Source organism: Lepisosteus platostomus, chromosome 4, assembly GCF_059453375.1.
Source record: "Lepisosteus platostomus isolate fLepPlt1 chromosome 4, fLepPlt1.hap1, whole genome shotgun sequence".
Lineage (NCBI taxonomy): Eukaryota > Metazoa > Chordata > Actinopteri > Semionotiformes > Lepisosteidae > Lepisosteus > Lepisosteus platostomus.
Window position 1 is genome coordinate 17016532 of NC_142614.1, and position 23253 is coordinate 17039784.

At 36.3% G+C, this 23253-nt stretch overlaps 1 protein-coding gene across 1 annotated transcript in view; it reads right to left on the minus strand.

Moving 5' to 3' along the window:
* Nucleotides 1-148, minus strand: part of il11ra (interleukin 11 receptor subunit alpha) — a 44649-nt gene extending 44501 nt beyond the window's left edge. Inside the window, exon 1 of the mRNA XM_088628778.1 lies at nucleotides 134-148. The gene's annotated coding sequence lies outside the window, so the exon portion shown is untranslated. The remainder of the gene's footprint in view (nucleotides 1-133) is intronic.
* Nucleotides 149-23253: the final 23105 nt, after the last annotated feature.

The following is a 23253-nucleotide window of genomic DNA, read 5'->3' on the forward strand; positions in this document are numbered from 1 at the left end:
GTAACAGTTTTGTGAGAGACGAAAAATTGCCCATCTAACCTAAAAGGGGTTTAATCCAAGAAAAGAAAACTGAGAAGGATGAGTCAGCCCTTGATTCAGAACCCTCTTCGCCCCCCCTTCCCCCAAAACACACCTCCTTTCTTTACCCAGTTTTTAACTCAGCTTCCATTAATCCACGGCGTCGTTCTTGAGTTGCACGCCTAGACGTCGTTCAGACTGACCTTGCTCTAATTTCGTGCACCAAGGCACTTGATACTAGTTTTAGACAATGTATTAAGAGCTGCATCCAGTAGTATCCACTCTATAAGTGCGTCGCCGGCGATAACATGTTGTGACCTGTGCTTCCAGCTCTTTGTGTCTCTACATCTCATTTTTGAACGACTTTGGCAGTACCTCGCCGTAAAAATAAAGCGAGAGAATAAAGAAAAAAAGTCTTTTTTTTATTTCGTTGTTTAAAAAAAATCCAAAAGCATTGGAGTACATGCTGTCCTTAAGGAAATACACGGTCATAAACATTAAGGTAAATACATTTAAAATGGGAGAATATGCTACATGTATTCATTTAGCCTACACAAAATTAATTGGGTCAATGAGGAGAGACAGGCGCCAAGTGCTGCGAATTTTAAAAACTACAACGAAAGGAAAGTGACCTCTTTACCTGATCCGCTATTACTTAAATAAGCCTCTTTATCATTTTATCGTCTTGAATGTCGTGTGAAAAGTTATGGGAAAACAGGAAAAAAAACATTTTTATTGCTTCTAATAAAATGTAGGTTGTCATGTCAAAATATAATATTGAAATGTACCCTTGTTTCTATTGTTCTTTAATGATTTCTTCCTGAATATCATTTATCAGGACACATATTTCTGTCCTTTTATCTGTTGATATCAAGATCACACACCAATGTTTAATACCCTGGAGCTGAAGGACACAAAAACAAAGAAAGAATCAACATTCAGCCTGAAGGATCATCTCACCAACATGCTATTTGAGCTGTTTTCAGTTCATTCAGTTGCAAGTGCAAAAAACAGTAATACGAAAGAATATTAAGTAAACTGAGTAACAGAGTTAGAAATATATACAGTATGTATTATGCTTAAATAATAACTTACATAAACAGTAGCAAGACACCTAAAATAGACAGTTTTTCATCTTTGTATATTAAATTGATTGCTTTTTAAAAATTGTTACTTAATATGTTACTTAAAATGGAAACTAGAATATATTTCCATGCAATTCTGTTCCGTGTTAGTTTAGTGGCATTGAAAAATATAGGAGAATGCATGTCCATTGTACAGTTCTAGCACCATACTCATCCTATGACAACTTTGTATGGTCAACCCAGATGTCTTTGCTCAATTAATAAAACTAAAAATACTTTTTTTTTTCATTTTTCATCCATTGATTTGAGTTTAAAATAAAAAAAAATACCAAAGGTGGCTGTCCTTAGCATTTGTTAGAAATGTTCATTTTTTGTATGTGGTGTGTATTTGATGTATGTGGTGTTTTGTAGCATCACAGGACTGAGTATGCCACAGTTTATGAAGGAAAGTATTGTCATTTACATTGTGTACAAAGGGAGAAACCAAAAGCATGACCATCAGTGTCAGGATCTCACATTTTGTTTATTTGGCAAAGTTTATTTATTGTTGTAGCTAATTTTAAAATATCAAGGAAATGGCAATATGTAGACATTTCTGAACACCTGTTTTTTATACTGTACATGGCTAAAATAATTAGTTCAGAATGTCAGCATTGTGATCCCAGTCAGATCACACAGAAACCATTATTTTCCTGCCTTGAATTTAGTAATTTAAGTAGCAGGTAAATCAGTCTGTGGTAAGTTGAGGTTTAGTAATAGCAATGGCAGTGATCTAGTCTTTTTCAAGGTTCTGGATGAAATATATCTTGGCAAGTGGCCTTTGAAAATTGTACTATTGCCCCTGTGACATTGTTTTCTCCTATGTAATATTTATATCCAGATCTTATCTGTTATCGTCAACCATCCTTGAAAAGGTATCATTTAAAGCAGCACAATGTCACAGATATAATTGAAGGCCAAAGCATGCAGTAGATAAGGCTAATATTAGTATGGACCCCCTTGCTGTAATGAGATATACTGTATGACATACTGTATGGAAGAATTTTGAAAACATATAACAGCAACCATTGCTCCTGGAGTTTTGATTTGGTGTTTATATAATAAGCAATGAAAACACTAAGACATATGATTGCACACAAGCAGCCAAGGTAAAGATATATAATGTTTACAAAGAGTCCAATGTACAAACAATACTGTAGGTCAGTTATTTGCAGAACTGAAGAAACACATCTAGCTTTGCACAAAGATTTGATTTGTAAAGACTTTGTTAAACACTGGGCAAATGAAGCCAACTTGGCACTAAAGCACAGTATCAAATCTTTTTTCTATTAAGTGCCTGGCTGCCAGATTACAAAATTGTAACAGTATGCTTTACAGAAATCTTCAACACTTGAACACAGAGAACAACATTGTGGAGGTCGGCCATTTTAAAATGAGCAACTGCAACTGTAACACACTTTTCTGCTTTTTCCAATAGCATTTCCATCATTAAGCTATTGCAATTAGCCTTCTTCGTGAATATCTAATACAGTATATGGGTTTTTGTTTGCTCTGTTTTGTCATTTTGTAATACAAATAGCTTTTCTAAATTGCAGGGTTTGAATGATTAATGTTGGTTTTTGAAAAATTACTTTACCTACTTAAAAAGCTGGTAGTGGGAGACAGTGCTGAACATTACATTTGATGAATAAAGTCTCAAACTCAGAATTATTGACAGAAAGTACCAAGAGGAAAATACATTTAATAGATATTTCAACTGCACTCAAAACAGGAAGTTTGCCATTTTTTTTCATTTGACTAAAGTTTCAATTAATATTAAAATACTTTAAAAGTTAACAGAACATTTTAATTTGGGTTGGAGGAATACTCTATGCTGTATCATCTCTTTTTTCGTGTCATATATAGTCATATATACTGTTGTGTCTTTTTTGGCCATTTGCTCTAGTTTTTACTACAGAAGTTGGCAGACGAAGTACCGTACCGTACATGTATGGTTGCACAGACCTACAGTAAATACATTAAAAATGTGATTCAGGTCATCTATTGGCACACAACAGAATGTGCCCTACAGACACTCACTGGGGTATCAGATCATTGGAAAGAGGTAAGTGTAAAATTGAAAGTGATACTGTAGCTAGAATTGTTCTTTGCTTTTATGGAACTCAAAAGTAGTTGTGAATGGTGTCATCTAGAGACTAAAGTTAATGCTGACAATTTCATTGTCAATAAAATCAAAGGATTCTGTATTAACATAGTATTCTGAGATCTCTTTTTGATGACTATCTTGTGCAGCTTTGTCTATGCTTTCTTATGCAACTCATCAGTGGAGAAGCGGTGTACATGCATAATGCTACGAAGAGACCTACTGTATTTCCTGTCCATCCTAATCATTTTTTTTTCTAAACTAGCGAAACAAGTCAGGGGGCTTGAGCTTTTATTGTCACACTTCTGCACCTGCATTCACACAATACATGTCGAGGAAAAAATATATTTTTCACTAGTGAAAATGCCTGAAATATAGGCTTAGTTCTATAGACAGGCTTTTAATTTGATAAATCTTTTAGAACTACACACAAGAACACAAATATTTCATAAAGCATCTGGGACATGAGTAATGATTTTTAAAAATGGGTGGAGGGTTGTGTTAATTATACCCTTACATTGTGACACCTTGTTTATGTTGAAAATGTGACATATTCGAAAAGGCACTTGTAAGACACTCATAGTAAATGAACAGAATGGCAAAAATAAAAAAGTGGTCAGTGGTCGTAAAATTCTGGAGAGGAAGGAATGTGCATTCCCTCAAACGTTATGTGCATTGTAACTCAAAGACTCCAATGGAACCATTTCTCCCACATGTTGTATCGAAAAACTGGCTGCCCTTTATGGTTGCATACACAACTCCCAATAACGTGACGAGGGTATCCTGATTTTTTTTCCACAAAAAGATTGTCAGTACAATTACTACCAGACGCAAGTAAAAGGTTCACAGGATGATTCCTCTCAAGACCAAAATCTAATGCTCACAGGGCTAGACTTTGATGGATTTCAAAAAACAGATTCAGTGCAAGTGAGCAAAAAGTCAGGCCAGAGGTCTGCCTGCCCAGCTATGACAAGATTTCTCTTATTGTTCTTGCTGAAACTAATTATTGGAAAGTGTCAGACCATAAGGCTTCAAGGCTTTTGTCTTGACAGCTTAATTTTATAGGGTAATTTCCACTGCATTGATCTTCACAGGAGAGTGACTAATGAAGGAAGTCGCTGAATATACATTTAACCTTTGAAGGGCATACCGTTATACTTAACTTGATGAGTGTCGCAACCAGCAGCAGCTTCAAATTAATTATGGTAAACGAAGCATTGAAGCATCAAATGCTAAAGAAACAACAGTGACTTTTAGCATCCTAATAGCATTTTAAATAATTTGCTGAGAATTTTTTAAAATGTACAGCACCTTGAGAAATGAAAGGGGCTATATAAAGATAATAATAATAGGGTCATAAAATATTAAAATAAAAAATAAAATATTATAGGGTCATAACTTACAGTATTTGGAATATTCCACAGACAAACGTTTAAAAAATAATACAGACATCATTCATATTTCAATTGAAATGCGGGTTCAAATCCCGCAGCCGGCAGAGGAACCCTACTCCGTTGGGCTCCTGAGCAAGGCCCTTAACCTCAACTGTTCTAGGGGCGCCATACAATGGCAGACCCTGCTCTCTGACCCCAGGCTCTCTCCCTATCTGTGTCTCTGTGTGTCTCATGGAGAGCAAGCTGGGGTATGCGGAAAAAAAAATTCCTAATGCAAGAAATTGTAAAGGGTTAATAAAGTGATGTTATTATTATTATTATTCATAATGTATGCTACCTAAAGACAGAGCTAGCTGAGCTTTTAGTGTACACAACTTTCATCATTTTTCTTAGTATGGTTACTAGTGCTATAAGTCATGTATATAAACCTAGTGTGAATGCCTACCAATGTAGTTGTGTCACAATTTTGCTCTTTTTCAGCTCATGTTCTGAAGCTTTACAGAATGGATATGTTCTACAAATAACAAAAACTGCTGAAACATTACTGTCCTTAGTATTTAAAAAAACCAAAGTGCTTTAAATTAAAAAATGTTGGAGATATGAAGAATCATTGATTTGATTTTTCATTTTATTGTAATTATATTTATGAAAGACAATTTATTTGAGCATTGTCCTTCTGGATTTTAATTTGCTTAAAGTGAGGAAAACTCTGTTTAAAAAGAATATTCTTTTATATTAGATTGGTCTCATTTGAATGCCCGGGCTCACATAGGCCCTCATTATATTTCCTAAGGAATTAAAATTGAAGCAGCACTATTGTAATAGTTTTCTTCCCTACATGCTGTATGTATTCTGTAGGGCTATTTCAGAGCTTTAGAGTAGAGACTGCACAAGAAGAGTTTCAAAGCGCAAAATTTGTTCTGGTTTTCTTGGCTCCAAATAAATTCCAAATGAGTTTCCAAAACTATGGTGCCAATTAAATAAAAGCTTTCACCCATTAACCAATTATGGTCCTGGCACTTGGTGAGCATCCATTGGGTTGAACCAAGAGGCTCCAGCAATGAAAAGTAAAACAAGTCAATAAAAAAAGAGGAACCATATTCTATTTCTATTTTTCCACATCTGTTTTGCTTCTTGTTTGGTGAGAAATGTTTTTAGTGGCAATCAGCCCAGTTCCAATGGGGGCTGCAGTGTCTTTTAGCTTCTATTCTAGTCCTCATTAACGTCACTAACGTCACTGCTCTGATTATTAATTTGACAGATATGAACTAGCTGCTAGTTCAAAGATACCTTTAACCACAGAAAGATAGCTTTAGCCGCAGCAAGACTATGGATCTATGAGATTTTGGGTTGAATACCTAGATTACTTTCAGGTAAAGAAGAACACATTTTCTTCTGTAGCACAAAAGTTTAATAAGAGAAACAAATGCATAGCAAATAATAGAAACAAAAACTAAATTGTTGCATTTATTCCTGCATAAAACAACAACACTTATGTCCTAGTGCTGTGAAGCCACTCCTATGTTTCCTAGTACAGATTTCCCATGAAAACTGAATTCCCAAAACACTATCAATTAATGAGTACAGAATCAGATGATAGATTATTAGATAATAATAGAAGTGAATTTAAAAATTAATAAGAACATTTACAGAAAGGATTTGGTTTTCAAAACATATGCGTATTAAACAACGTACAGTAGGTGATCTTCAAAATAATTTGTTTTGTTATAATCTTTGTTTCCATTATTTATGGAATTATGCATAAGTAAAGAAGTGCCTTAACAAAAGAAACTCTTTAAAAATCATTCATTTCAGACTGACACACTTGATTAGCTGTCTATGTCGATTCTCTGCTACTGAATGAAAGTATGTTTATGTGATTGAAAGTAAAATGGCACAAACACATCACTCAAATACTGTACCTGGTTATATTCACAATCAGCTGTGTGATTATGCTCAAGCGCACTTTACCTATATAATCAGTCATTTAAATAACTTTAATAACATAATTAAATGGAAGCCTGAAAATGTAGTGCAATAAATAAGTTCTGTAATTCAGTATTTTAAATGAGTATTTTAGCTATATAAACCCTTATTAAGGGTGATTTAAGAGAAATGTATTGCTAAAGTTCCCAAAGTAAGTAGAATTAATTCAATGAGTGTACAGTAAATGAATGTTTCCGTCTGATGCACTGTGGCCATTTTGGATTAAAAGAAAAAAACTGTATTGGTGAAGTATTGCTAAGCACACAGTCTACTAAATGCATTCTTGACTCAATGGACACAAGGTTTTGGCTTAAATGAACTTATAGTTACTCATATTATGTTATATTATTTTAGCAAATTAATATTAAATTATTTTTAAAACAAAAGGTTGCAACACAGAGGACATTAACTAGAAAGACAACTAGAAAGACTGAAGAAATGTGAAAATGGTGCCAAAGCCACATCATAATGTCAACAGTTGTTGCCAAGACTGAATATGAATATTTAAATAATTTTGAGTGAATTACATGCTTTTTTCTTTTATCCTGAAAGTACAAAGAAAACAAATCCTGAAAACAAAGAGAATTGACAACACAAGTCCTTCATTTTAGCTTGTGCTGAAAACAATATCACAATTTAGATTGCAAGGCAGAAATTTCTGGATGGCTCATTTTGGTTTATGAAAGAAAAACTAAATTAAATCGAAATGATTTTTTACCTTGTAAAGGTTTACTACTGTACAGTATTGTTGTTTTCCAATGTGTACAACATTCTCTTACTTTGCACCATTAGGCAAATGGATTGTATCATGGTTTGCTATACACTTTAATACTTCACCATATTTCCACTGTGACTTTACTGTTGTACCGTATTTTGGCTTATGCCCTGGGATATCATAGTAAACCTTTATTTATACTGTATATTGTACAGTGATGTCGAAATAATAGCACTGGAATCTCTTCCATTACTTAATATCCCTCACGACAAAATTTAATTTAACACAGCCTCTCCTCAACTCGTTTGCAGTTATTTCCAACTAAATAGCTCTAACTAACTAGTTACATTTCAGGCAGCACACCTGAATGTGGGCAGTTCTGAAACTTAGAAATTGGTATAAGTTGAACTACAGATATTGCCAACCTGGAAGTAAAGTGCAGTAGACCATATTGAAATTATAGTGTAACGCCCTCGCCTGGTGGTAAGGAGGAAGCGCCCCTAGGCGCTCGTAGTACCGCTGGGCATGCTGGGAGTGGTAGCCGGGAAGAGTCTGAGGGTCAGCACGATGACCAGCGGCTGACCCTACCTGTGTAAATAATGTCCTAGTAATTCTAGTGCCCTGTGTAGTCCTGTAAAAGTATAGTGTGTCGTTAGGTAATTACCACCCTAAATGTGTGTACGTGTTCGTCAGTCTCCTCATGTGTGTGTAGATCCTGTGTTAGGTTTTTGGTGTGGTTGTTAAATAAAGTCAGTGCTTGGTTAATCGCGTCTCCACTGTTCTTTAGTTCTGAAAAAGAACCTGCAAACGCTACAATAGTAAAGCACGGCAATGGTAAATGATAAGTGTAGTAAAGCGCAGTAAAGTGTGGTTATGCATCCTCAGGCAGTGACTAGACTAGCTAGGGAAATCCTTGTAAAGCATAGAAAATGCATGAAATACATGTTAAAACAATGGGACTACCATGTGCAAGAAAGCTGCAAGTGAGCTTTGGTAAACTTTCAGAAGGAAACCTGAGACCTTAGAACTATAGTGGTTCAAGTAGAGACCTTTTCCATCTGAAACACTCAGGAGTCCAGATGAAATGCTGTTCCATGCAGGTACTGTATGTTGGAGTTGTGACAATTACTAAAGCCTGTTTATATTAACAAAATGTATCAACATTTTGAGAGCAGACTAGATGTCTTGTTTTACCAAATACAATTTAAACTATACATTGCCTTTGTGTATTCATTTTTCAAATGTACAGAATTTCTTAAATTGTTGGCTGTATTTTCCTGTCCTCTGATATTTCTGATATTTCAGTCTTCAGAAGGAGCACAGTGCTGTATTAGTCACAATTGAAGTCAGATGTATTTATATATAAACATTCTACGTTAATTTTTGAGAAAGGTTGTTTTCCACGTTTCACATTTTTATGTACAGTGCCTTGCGAAAGTATTCGGCCCCCTTGAACTTTTCAACCTTTTGCCACATTTCAGGCTTCAAACATAAAGATATAAATTTTTTATTTTATGTGAAGAATCACCAACAAGTGGGACACAATTGTGAAGTGGAACGAAATCTATTGGATTTTTGAAACTTTTTTAACTAATAAAAAAACGAAAAGTGGGGCGTGCAAAATTATTCGGCCCCCTTGCGTTAATACTTTGTAGAGCCACCTTTTGCTGCGATTACAGCTGCAAGTCGCTTGGGGTATGTCTCTATCAGTTTTGCACATCGAGAGACTGAAATTCTTGCCCATTCTTCCTTGCAAAACAGCTCGAGCTCAGTGAGGTTGGATGGAGAGCGTTTGTGAACAGCAGTTTTCAGCTCTTTCCACAGATTCTCGATTGGATTCAGGTCTGGACTTTGACTTGGCCATTCAAACACCTGGATACGTTTATTTGTGAACCATTCCTTTGTAGATTTTGCTGTATGTTTGGGATCATTGTCTTTCCCAGTTTCAGGTCTTTTGCAGACTCCAACAGGTTTTCATCCAGAATGGTCCTGTATTTGGCTGCATCCATCTTCCCCTCAATTTTAACCATCTTCCCTGTCCCTGCTGAAGAAAAGCAGGCCCAAACCATGATGCTGCCACCACCATGTTTGACAGTGGGGATGGTGTGTTGAGGGTGATGAGCTGTGTTGCTTTTACGCCAAACATATCGTTTTGCATTGTGGCCAAAAAGTTCGATTTTGGTTTCATCTGACCAGAGCACCTTCTTCCACATGTTTGGGGTGTCTCCCAGGTGGCTTGTGGCAAACTTTAGACAAGACTTTTTATGGATATCTTTGAGAAATGGCTTTCTTCTTGCCACTCTTCCATAAAGGCCAGATTTGTGCAGTGTAAGACTGATTGTTGTCCTATGGACAGACTCTCCCACCTCAGCTGTAGTTCTCTGCAGTTCATCCAGAGTGATCATGGGCCTCTTGGCTGCATCTCTGATCAGTCTTCTCCTTGTCTGAGCTGAAAGTTTAGAGGGACGGCCAGGTCTTGGTAGATTTGCAGTGGTCTGATACTCCTTCCATTTCAAGATGATCGCTTGCACAGTGCTCCTTGGGATGTTTGAAGCTTGGGAAATCTTTTTGTATCCAAATCCGGCTTTAAACTTCTCCACAACAGTATTACGGACCTGCCTGGTGTGTTCCTTGGTCTTCATGATGCTCTCTGCGCTTTCAACAGAACCTTGAGACTATCACAGAGCAGGTGCATTTATACAGAGACTTGATTACACACAGGTGGATTCTATTTATCACCATCAGTCATTTAGGACAACATTGGATCATTCAGAGATCCTCGCTGAACTTCTGGAGTGAGTTTGCTGCACTGAAAGTAAAGGGGCCGAATAATTTTGCACGCCCCACTTTTCATTTTTTTATTAGTTAAAAAAGTTTCAAAAATCCAATAGATTTCGTTCCACTTCACAATTGTGTCCCACTTGTTGGTGATTCTTCACATAAAATAAAAAATTTATATCTTTATGTTTGAAGCCTGAAATGTGGCAAAAGGTTGAAAAGTTCAAGGGGGCCGAATACTTTCGCAAGGCACTGTATATCCGATGTTCTCTTCTTTGAGGGTTGAATCTGGCCTTTGTTATACAAGACAAAATTGTGCCAATCAGACAAATGAGAAAAATGCACTACAATAATGTGTAAATATGCCCAACATAATTTGAAACAAAGCTGTTCCAAAAAACAGTACAGTCAGATTTTCTTCTCATCTGTGTTATGTATTGTGACTGGCTGTTTGTATTAATTTACAGCTTAAACTGTGTGAATCTACATGGAAAAAATGTTTTAATAAAGTCATTAACCTGTTATGCAGGGGATTTTACAAGATAAACTGCTTTTACTGTATATTAACATTCAATAAAAAGTTTAGTCTTTGTTGAAATACTTGGCTCCTTCCATTTTATTCATGCCCCTGTAAGTGCTGTTCATCTGCTGGACGACGAGATGGATTTTGATAAGCTTGAGTGAGAAATGCATGTCCGCTTCTAGATTACATGGGTTTGGGATCAGATTTCATTCAAGGTCGAGGTTAAATTTACTATTTGTTAAAATGTTGAAAGTGTTCTTTTCACGTTGTTGTTTTTTAATTTCACTGTCAGGAATACCCACTTCAGCTGCTTGTCTTATCTTTGGAACTTCTAATAATCAGCTGTTTTTATCCAAATCATACAATGTTTTGTATGAGCTCAACGCTCATTGACCTCCGTCAGGTATTGTATGTTGAGGGAAAAACAGCATGCATCCATTTTCTCATCAGCAAATAAAACTGCACCATTCTTCCTATAGCCACCTCAGATGTTCTTTGGCCACCAGAAGATGGTGATTTCCTGTTCCTTTTGTTAGGTTACAGCTGAATATTTGTAGAGTTGCAGATCACTTTCATGCAGTCTGCTGATATGTATGTTATTTCTGCTTAAAATTTATCATGCCTTGGGCTCTGTGGTGTGCAAATGACACACCAGATAGACTAAATGAACCTGTGTTGACCTTTTGCCTTCCAGATATGACCTGTGCTTCATATTATCTGATATCTTGTTTTTTTGTGAACTATTCAGCTGACCAGTAAAGCAAGACATTCTCTGAGCACCTTGTCTTTGAAACGGGTTGCTTTCAAACATCCCAAAAGCAGCCAGGTGATCTTCATTACTCAAGTGGGACATAGTCATATAATTTCTGGTTATTACATTGCTAAAACATTTTTAATGGATTCTTATGCTTGACATACACATTTAACCACTGTGTACAGTATATTCTAATTTAATTAAAATACCAAACTTTGAGCTCCTGGTGTATTACAAAACCATATGATTTTAGTGCAGTATTTTGTTATCCGGAGAAACAACTCAAAAAATGTATTTGTTCCCTATTTACAATATTTAACATTAAACAGTTAATATTATGTGCTTGCACAATAGCTATTGACACAATCTTACACTTAATTCTTTAAGCATGGCAATACATGATCACTGTAGCAACACCGACAGTAAAAATAAAAAATCACTTTATTTATTCACTACTACCCTCATGAGATTTATGTCTTTTGATACTACACAGGATATCTCTGAAACAATATAGAAAAGGACATTTCCTGTTACTGGGAAAATGTCTGTAGCCAAGCAAGTTTATTTTGCCACATCTTACTGAATTTAATACATGGAGTCACCTCATTCAGTAGGTGGTGAAAAAGTGGTAGAAAGTTCACTCATAAGGGAAATGTTCTTCTCAGATTGTGAATTGATTTTTGTAAGCTAGCTCTTAAACCTATGCCCTAATCAATTCTGACGCTGCTTGCAAGGGTTTTTTTCAGCATAAAACAGTCACTTTGAATTGAATTGTAATGCAGTTTATATGACAATGGCCCAGTCTTAAGCAATTAGATCTGACGTGTATCCTGTACCAGAAGTGACAGAATCTAATAAGAAAACCTTGGGTATTAGTTTATTGAAAAGTGTACTTTGCACACAGGTATGCTTTAGGTTCTAGCATCAATCATATTGCTACACATTTATTTATACCGTAGGTGTCTATCTTATTACCTTGCAGTTTGTTTTTTTCTGCAATATTAAAACCAGATAAAAAGCCCTATTATAAACATTAATATGATTAGTAAGCATATTTGTATTTTTTTGTTACAGATTAAATGTTACAAAGTGTTTTTCAGGACCCTAAGCAGACAGCACAATCCGGAGGGGGTGAACAGACACAGGGAAGAGACGAGTAACTGGGCTGGTAGACGAACAGGGGGACGTGAGGAAGGTGCTCAGGGAGGCATGGTCCAAGCAAAAAGTCCAAAGGGAGTCTGAAGGGAAATCCAGTACAGGCAAAAGTCCAGAGCCGGATGATCCAATCTGAGACAGACAAGACAAAGTTAAAAGCTGGAGCTGGATCCGGCGAAAGGTCAGGGAGAAAAAGGGGGAATGGGACCAGGCGCTCCAAGTCCCGGACTTGGCTGGTTCGGGACGCCGATAGGAGGCCTATGCCCTCGAGCCGCGGACGTAGGGTGACTCGGTGGTAGGTGGGCCTCCGGGCGTCTGTGTTCCATGGCAGAGCTTAGAACAGAGTGAGTGTTTGGCTTTTGTAGGGAAGGGCAGGAACAGGGAGCATGCATGCAAAATCAACTAAAAAGTGAAAGAGCCGGAGCACCCTTAAGGGAGAGGGATTACAATTGTGACATTAAAGGCTTCTAAATACATATTCTGAGTTCTGATAGCACTTTTGTTTTTCCTCCCACAAGCAGGAAAAAGTTCCATTGTATTCCTACACAGAAATAGTTGTGCATTGTTTGCATTGTAGAAATGGAGACGCAGTTGTAGGCTGCTTCCCATGTACTGTAGCACTTCTATTATTGCAGATACTGTACCTCTGACAGTGATGGCACTTTCTCAGACTTCCTTGTGTATTTTTATTGTGGGCTAACAACCTTAGCCATCCCCCTCACCATCACTGATGCTAGCATGTCCTGAAGGGTCAGCAGAATAAAAGAATAATAGCAGTATAGAAAATACACACAAATACAGTAGAAAGCATGCTTGCCAATGGCATTGTGTGACTAACTGGTTGAAGTCTCCCGCAGGATATTGTTATGAGGATCTACTGTGAAAACAAACAGGAGAAAAGAGCAAATGTTGTAAAAGATAGGCATTAGAGTGAGTGGCAGCTCTAATAAATAAAGGAATTGTGAAAACCTGTTCGAGGGACACTAAATACAGGCATCAGGTAGGATTTATAGGCTAGCCTATAAATCCCATTGCCCCAGCCTGATAACATTTCCCAGCAGTCCCCCATCTGCCCTTCACAGCTCCTCATAGCCCAGGTATAACTGGGTATATTGTATATTGATCAAATCTATACACAGTCCTCATATCAAGGTAATGGCTAGTTATGCATTTAATACTTCATTTGAGCTGTGTAGATGAGGCCCATTTGTTTTAAGCTTTTTACTGTAGTGACCTGTGCTGTATATTGTTATCAACCAGGGTTAGCAATCCTTGGCACTTCCATTCCATGAAAAGTTTTTGCTCCATCTTATCTTTAATTTTCTATATTAATTAATTGGAAGGTTAAAAGTCCTATTACATCATAGAATGGGGGTGAAGCCATCTGCCCCCTTTCTAAACAATAAGCTGTAGCTCCTTCCATGAAGCTCCAGGTAGGAAGATCTAGTCATTAAAGTTGACCTTTAACATAGTTGTTACTTTAGTTCCAGTTGACAGTTATAATTCATTTCTAAGGATACCCAGACACAGTTTCAACTTCAGTAATTGAAAGCATGTGCCCACAAAATAATTTTAATAATTAGCTTTAAAAGGCAATGCTGTGACTTTCTATAAAGGAACTGGGTCCATAACTAACAATGCTACTGATCTCTAGATAATAGCCCAAACCACAGGGTGCTTATAGAGATGTTGGTGAACAAAAACGATCTGTGTAGCACAGAGTAACGTGAGAGATGCACACAGGATGACAGCTCTATTACTGTACTGATGATGTGCCAAAATGCTGTCATGCAGAAAAGCTCAGCCATACTAAATGGGTTCAGTATACTGGATGTTTTAAATCTGCATCAATTGACATTCTGCCCTAAAACAAGACATTATGTGATATGTCTAATATTTCAGAGGCTTGTACGTTTTCTTTTCCCCTACTTTTAGCACTAGGAAAAAGTCACAGGAAAGCCCAAGAAAAATTAGGATAATGCTTCTGGAAGGATTAGAATTAGTTTCAGCACAGAATGTTTTGCTGAAACTCATCTTGCTGGTGTTTTCTTTACATCTCTTGTATAATTCAAAAAACAGTAATTTAAATAGGTATTTAGGAGTGAAAAACCTTATCTTCTACACAATTTTCTTAGGTCCACGTTTCCTGCTGTGGGCAGAACAATATTGTATTAAATGTGCTAACATGCTGGGAAAATTACATGCTTAGTATTTGAAGTGTCACCCACTATATTCATGAGAATAATATCAAACACAGCAAGGTGAGTAAGGTATGTGCACAGAAGGAAAAATGTGGGAGGATAAAAGAAGGTGCTTGCCTGGGGAAACTAGGGCTTTTGTCATTTTCAACTGTCACTTTCCACCTGACACTCTTATTTTTGTTTAATTTTCAGCCTAGGAGGTTAAAAATATGCCATGGAGAAAAAGTAACAACACAACCACAATGACTCAAGTGTGATAGTCGAGAGGCAGAAAAAACAAAAAACAAAGGCATAATTGACATTTGAGGGAATAAAATGCACATTACAGTATAACAAGTAATATCAGTATTCAAAAATGATAACGCTGAGTTAATTTTGTGCCTCCATACAAATACTAGTCATTAGCCATCCTTTCCCAGTGTTAGTTGCTTTGAATCCTCCATCCCTCCAATCATTATCCTTGCAGTAATGCCTTAGCTTGCTTCTCTGGGTGGTTCCCAGGGCCTCATTCTCATGCAAGCCCATCATCTCATAACTAGCCTGTTTCGGGCTTAAGAAAACTATATTTCTGTTACCCAGCAAATGCACTACAATGTGGGATGTCTATATAACATGAATATATGTTAAACAAACTTCAGTTTGGCTAAAGATTTTGGCTATATTTTTGACTGATTTCTGTTTTGTGTAAAGTAAAAATGTAAGTATAAAAGGTTATTACAAGGAATAAGATATTAATCTATAAATGGTTTCCGTCCCACACTTATTAACTAATTAATTAAGTAATTAACTAATCAAACAGATCTGGCCTTGAACTAAGAAACACACACCCAACACAATGTTACGATTGGTTTAACATCATGGCCCTCTGACTCAGTGTAGTTTTGTCAACCAGGGCAGCATAGCCAAACAAAGGTAATACTAATTCAAACATTCTTTGAATGTCAAATAGAAGTAATAAGTAATTAACAATATAACTTTGCATTCAGGAAATTAGTATTATAATAAACTTCAAACAAGTACATTTGCAGGTTGTAATTAAAGTTTCTTTCTCTAGCAATAATAGTAGCAGTTCTTGCAAGAGGTGTATGATCTTAAGATGACATTTGACATTTAATAAGAGAATTAACTGGGTATTAAGATGTTAAAGAAATCTAAGTTGCCAGTCTAAAGGCCTTCACACTATTTATAATTTTATAACTTTTATAATCCCATTCCATGAATATGAATGATTAGGCGTTATATTTTTGCAACTGAACTAGCAATAACCGTACAAATGCCAACATAACCTCCTAGAAAAGAAATGAATGGTTTTAACTTTGATAATACAAATATTGAATGCTTCCAACTGACTGGATTAACCAAGAAAGATTTAAAAAGATATGAATTCAGAAAATACAGTATCTGTGCAGGGAAATAACATGAGAAGAAAAACATTTAAATTATACAATTTTTAGAAAGCTGTTGTCTCCACCTAGTGGTAAAAACAGTCTCTTATAATTGCTTTGTATATATTATGGACACCCACTATTCACAGGGAAAGCAGGATTTTGCCATATGGGTGGAGATAGGTATACTTATTGCAAACATCCTGCAGTAGCATTTGTTATGTGTTCTTGTGGATTTCATAACCTTGGTGTTGGCCTACAGGGGACAGCATGAGCATTCCTCCAGACCAATGTCAGACCCTAGATTCCCACTAGGGTACTGAAATCCAGTTTTTCAGTCCGGCTGGCAATGCCATCTCTGAGGGGCTGCATGTCCAGGCCTGACTGTCCTCGCACTGCCTCCCAGAGGTAGGTGTCAGAGCTGCGGACTCACTTGCCTAATTCCTGAAGAAACTGAAAACGTATCTCTTCAGGATTCACCTGACCCCAGAGGCCTGTGACTAACCCTCACTCACCATTTATGCACTTTCTGCCTGTCAACCAGCATTGCGACTCCTCAGCACCATGTAACATCCTAACACTTAATGTAATTACATTTTCTTTGGATAAAATTGTCTGGCAAATTAATTGATGTACATGTACTTTACCATCCAAACCTCTGCTTTTTGGTGAAGATGTTTGCCAAATGACTCATCGATATTTCTCAATATTTTTACTTTCAACAAAAAGGGAACACATACCCTATGTTAACTTAACTGTTAACATAGCTGTATTAACTGACTACCCAGACCTTTTATATTGTGTTCTACAATGCACATCTTTGTATAAAAAGGATATGAAACCATAGATAATGGTTGGCAAAGCCAAAAGATCAGGCAAGTGCTCAAAGCATATTCTACCTTGCCTACTGTTCCAACAGTCTCTTTTATTTTTACATTAAGTGTAAGTGCAAAGTAAATGCTGTATATGCCACGCTGATGCTATTTACAAGTTGATGGCAGTATATAAAACATACTGGCTTCTGCTTTTTTAAATGCAACCACAAGTACATAAATAATGGCCTACTTATATCTTGGGTGGATCTCTATGTTATTCTTTTTTAACTATTTCCAATACAAAGGTATACAACATAAGTGTGCAATGTGTCCATTCTTTTCTAATCTGGTGGAGGGATTGATAAGGGAAAAGAAGCCATATCAATTTGAGCCTCATGGGAAATCATAGTGTCACAGCAGTGATAACAACATACACTAAATGTATTTCCAATGTTATGTGTCAATCAAAAACGGAACAAACAAGCAAAAGAATGTGGTAAACTGGTAGTTTGCAGATTAGGACAATTTGAAAACACTGCAGTGGAAATTCAAAAAAGATTTAGACAATTCAACACTGCACAAATACCTGGCAGATTATGTTCATTATAAAGTCATAAAGTAAAATTGTACATTTGCACTTAAAAGAATTCATTTAGAATACTTCCCAGCACAATTTTAGCCAGCAAGTTCCAAAACATATTTTGGAACATAAGCTGCTTTGGAAACTATCCAGAAATGACCAGCCAGATGTATTCTTGGGCTCAAAGGAATGTCCTACACTGACAGATAAACTACTAAACCTTTGTCTTTTTAGAAACACCAGGATCAAGAGGAGACCTGAATCAAACATTCAGGATCCTTAATGGCAGTTGACAAAGTTATCCATATGGCCTTCTTTTAAATCAACAAGGAAATATGTACCAGAGAACACAAATAAAACTATGGAGAAGAGCACTATTTCAGAAGTTCAGTCAAATCCTAATTCAATATGGAGGCAGTTTATTAGGATAACACAGGGAATGGCATAGCTAGTTTATTTGGCATAACTTGCCTGGCTGAGAAAATTGCAACCTTGCTTGTGAGGAATGAGCCAGGGAGCTGCTGCAATAGCGAAGGTGGGCTGCAGGGAGCAGTGCAATGGAAGGAAGATCTGCAAAGGGGTTATCAAGAGGCAACATTTTTCCATTGGAGAGTGGAAGTAGATGTTCAATTTTCTCCCTGACTTGTGTTTAAAAACTCCATAAAGACAACATTTATTTGTCCACATATTTACTCAGGCCTTTAAAGTTAATCCTGATCTCAGATGACATTTTATTTTGTTATCATGTCTGGGGGAGACTAATAACATCTAAAAAAAGTGCATAGTGCATAGTACACACTGATGTTTAGTTTGCCATAGATCCATCCATTTTTAATCCATTAACCCAATTCAGGGTCGCATGGAAGCCAGAGCCTATCCTGTCAGGCAACGGGTGCAAGGCAGGATACACTCTGGATAGGACGCCAGTCCACTGCAAGGTACAAAGAGACAAATACATGCACACTCACACCACAGACAGTTTTCTCAGAAGTCAGTTAACCTACCAGTACGTCTTTCCACTATGGAAGGAAACCTGATAACTCAGAGGAAATCCACGAGAACACAGGAAGAACATACAAACCCCATGCTAATAATACTATGGGCAACAGTGCTGCAAGACAGCAATACTAACTACTCTGCCACTGTGCCATCCTGTTTGCGACTAATGCTTATTATAATTTAATAAAACAGGAGCACAGAGGTGAAAAAGTGTTCAGGACATACTGAGTTTTAATTAAGATATCATATTTTAAAGTTTTATATGTTTTTGACAGTGAATGTTTTGTAGTAAAATAAAATGCCTCAAGAGCCAAAGAATTCAAAATATTAGCACATTTAAATTAATTTCTTTCCATTAAAGGGTTGCTATTTAATGGCATAATGCATCATTATTTAAATCCATCTACTGAACGAGCATGTGTTTTACGAGCAATCTTGACAGCAGTAAGGTGTGCCAACCTAATGAGTGGTAAAGCAAAGACGGAGCAAGTGAAGGTTTCAAGATGACAGTACCCTATTTAAAATGACACGAACATTCTGTCTTTGTAATCAAGCTTTGCTATGGAATGCAAAATATCTTGCGTTAATGGGACTTCTTGACAATGACAAAGTGTGACAATCTGTTAGCATTTTTTATGTAGAAGGCACAGGTGTTGCCTTCCGAATAAAAGCCCATATTAAATATCTCAATGTGCAATACCATCGCAAAGTGCAAAAAGATGAATACAGATTAGGCAAATTATAGTGTGAAGTTTTTTCCCCCACGACAGAAAGAGTTTATATTATACCCTGCAGGCCATGTTAAATGGAAGGCATGTTTGTCAGCATTAAAAAATCATTTGGCTAAGCTAACTCTGTGAAATTGTGGCACATAAAAAACAATATTTGTGGAATGTTTGCATCTTATAGAATCATTAAATATATTGCAGTTTGATTTATGAATAAATATACTAATTGCAATATAGAAACTCCTTTTCTTATTTTTCCTATTATGTCACCTTTGGAAAAGCAAAAGTTGACATTTGTCAAGTCATGTAGATAACATGGGCAAAGCCTTTTTCAGCTAAAGTGTTGAATTCTATTGTGCTATTTGCTGTAGTTTTATATTGTAGCATTAGATGAAACTAGTTTTTACAACTAGTTGTTAGAGTTATACACTATATTTTAGTGGTAGCAATTTTCAAATGTTGGTAATGTGATTCTGAACACCTTTTTGTACGGGGACAGTTTTTTCACTTAAGCTTAGTTTTGGGAAATGAAAAAATACTCATTTTTTCACAATTATGAATTAATAGAACTATTTTTCCCTGAGCAAGGTGCTTTTGAAAGTCCTCCTGTGTATATAAACGTTAATATCTAGTGCATATGTCATAAGGGGATGTCTTGCATACTAGAATGCTAGTGAAGAAAATGTAATATAGATAAAATAAGAATATTCTAAAGTATAAGAGAACCTTTGAAAGTTCCAAAAATAAATATTTTTAACATTTTTGCAGTTCCTCATTTACTATAGGATATTTTTGTTCTAAATGATTCTTCATTTGCTGATTTTTTAATTCACAATATAGTTTATCATAACACCTTTTCAATGTATAGTACTTTACCAAAATCTTATTTTGCAGACCAAAAACCCATTTTGTTTTTCAGTTAGAAAAGAATTCTGGAATGTTAAATTCCACTTCAGAACTGAAGCATTTTTGCAATTTCACAGTTGATTGTTTTGATCTCCTTCATTAATTAAAAGTTTGCAGTAGCCTCATGTCATTTTAATTTTATTTGAGTGGGCTGCCATACTTGGGAAATACAGAAATACTGTACAGTATGTCTGTTTTTTTGATAAAGTAACACCTTTTTGTTTCTCTTTTTTCACAAGCAAGAAATGAGAAATTGTGAATGCCTTCTAGTTTTACTGACATGTTAGAGCTTTTAAAAAAATAAACTAGTCCTGCCCTAGAAAGTGAACAAGGAGAGAGGCGTTTCTGACCTGCAAAACCTAACCAAAACCCATAATACAATATCTCAAGGACATCAAACTCAATATTAACATGTCTTGGGAAAAGACAAGAAAATCAAGATCAAAACTCCAACTCTTATTTCTGAACAATTTTGAGGAAAATGACCCTCATGCATAAACATAAGAAACTGATGAAAAAAATGATACACTAGGACAAAATACTTCTTCCTACCACCTGCAGTTGTGCTTGCTTTCTGGGGTATTTGTTGCATACCAAAACCATACTTCACCTACAGTATGCAAAATAATCCCTTGCATATGGGGAAATATAGACCTCGTGCTATATCAGCCTGCTAACCCTGATATTTACATAGTGTACTTCCCAAACCTACTTTAGTCTGTAATTTGCTAGCCACTCCATTTTCCCTTGAATCTGATCCTGTTTGGCCAGGGATGTTTTTCAGACAACCAAGACTATCATCCCTGACACAGCAGCAGCTGGTTTGATTTTCTAACTCACCGTGAGACTTAATCTTGTCCTCTACAGTTATAGTCTTGCCACAAAACTTTACTGGTCTAATCCTGAATAGAAAGTTTATTGAATGGTGAAATTTTTTATAGAGGAATCAGTTTGCTGTCAGCTGTAGTCGAGGCGTTTCATAATCTCCTGTAAATGCAGAACGGAAACTATTTAGCTAGTGGCCTACATGAGCATTGACACTCGATATATCACTGCTCCGTTACAGGTAGTTAATATACTATTCTTTTTCAAAGCATCTTTTTGTACAAATACATCCAAAGCAGCATTATAGATGCTGTGTCAGTTGTTGTAGTTGTCTTCATTCAGGATATGAGGTCCCTCTTCATTGTATTCCAAGGTAACTTTTGAATGTACTCTCACATTACCAAGGAGATCACCAGAGCTTTTATTTGATTGCATTCACATTCACACTATAAAATGTAAAATACACAATGCACAATATACAATATACAGTACAATTAAAAATTATGTAATTATTTCATGCTGTTGTCCCCAATAGCTTGTTGTTGGTGTAGCGGACCTAGTTCGGACACGGTGATGTCATCACCCTCCCTGTGTGTAGCAGGGACCTCAGCTGCCTTGGCTGAGGGAGGTCACCTTTAGCTCATGCGGCTGGTTCCCTGTTGCATTACGCTGGAGACCCGAGTTTCCGTCCCCAGGTGTTGCGGGATGAAACGGACGAGGTGGAGCGGCGGAGGGCACGAGCCCACGCGGAACCGCAATGGTCACATTGGCTGTGTTGTGTGGAAATGAGTACCATCAGGAGGGTATTTTGTCATGAAGTGTGCTTTTGCCACTTGCCTTGGCTGTCATTGACTCCCTATCTACTGTGCTTGTCATTTTTAAATTCTGAATAGTAGAGTCTTTTTCACCCCTTAATTTTTGCTGAAATTAATTGCTCAAGCCACATCTTAAAAGTGTGTAAAGCTATATTTTAAGCAGAAATCTTCTGGTATGTATTATTTTACAAAATACAACCTTCCCTACATACTCTCACATAATCCCCAAGTGGCAGTTAGGGTGAAAAATAAAAAGTATTTTTTACAACTTTGTTGAAAACAAACAAAGTGTTCTGACAACTTTATCGCTAGTTTCACGAAAGAGTTTCGCAGTCATCATTAGGGAAAAAATACAAATCGTGTCAAAGATCATAAAAATGAGCTGTTACAGGTATATTTCATTAACAAATTAAAGAATGCATTTCTAAGAAAGGATGCATTTCAGTTTTGCCTTTTTTTTGAAAAATAAGTTAAATGATCTGTGAGATAATTTGTTGTATAAGCTATCAGGTATTGTAAGAAAGGCCCATTATTTTGACAGCTGGTAGTTTTATTTGAAAATGACAGTAATGAGTAGATGCCCATTCAAAGACAGACAAACACATACTGAAGGGACTTGGAGTCTAGACCTAATGAGAAGTCAGCTTACAACTAACATGAGTGCTGGCACTATTTCTGGTGACAAAACAGTGTATTTAGATTCCTGAGGTGAAGAAGAAAAGAGAAGTGAGGTCTTCTACAGGCAATTATACATTCTTTATGGCTGCTGCATTCAGATCAGAAATCAGTGCAGCAGTAGCAATAACAGGAAAACAAGCATGTGCCCGTGGTAAATACACAAGCTGGCTGCAGCAAGTACAAAAATCAAAGCTGTAAGAGAATTCTGAAGCAGCTCACCTTTTCTGAAGGGATACATAATAAAATATTGAGCTATGTTCATTTTCAAACATGTTAACATTTTAAAGAAGATATCCTAGAGAAAGAAAGAGATATTATTAAGCTCTATAATCAAAGCAAAGCTGATTTTAAATTGATAATGGTCTCAATCATATTGAAATCTTTCTTAAATTCTACAGGTACCTACAATATTCATTTCCACCTGTATCAATATATTATATTAGCTTTCACTGTGTTATTTAAGTATGGACACCTAATCTAATTAAATATGGACAATACAGCTTTTCAAATTGAGATACGAAATTTGTAAGGAAGCAATATCTTTCCTTGATGGATAAAAATTTACATAATAACTCCATAAATGAAGAATATGATTCCATAAACCACAGTTTCACATTTACAGAAAACAGTACAAATTCATTAGAATATCTCTATAGTGTCATTTACTGAGCTCTAAAAGCAAAAACAGAAGCATTCCCTAAAGAAAATGATGATTCATTTTTGCATATTAATTAACTTGTTGTTGCCATTGGAAACACAAAATCAGAGAA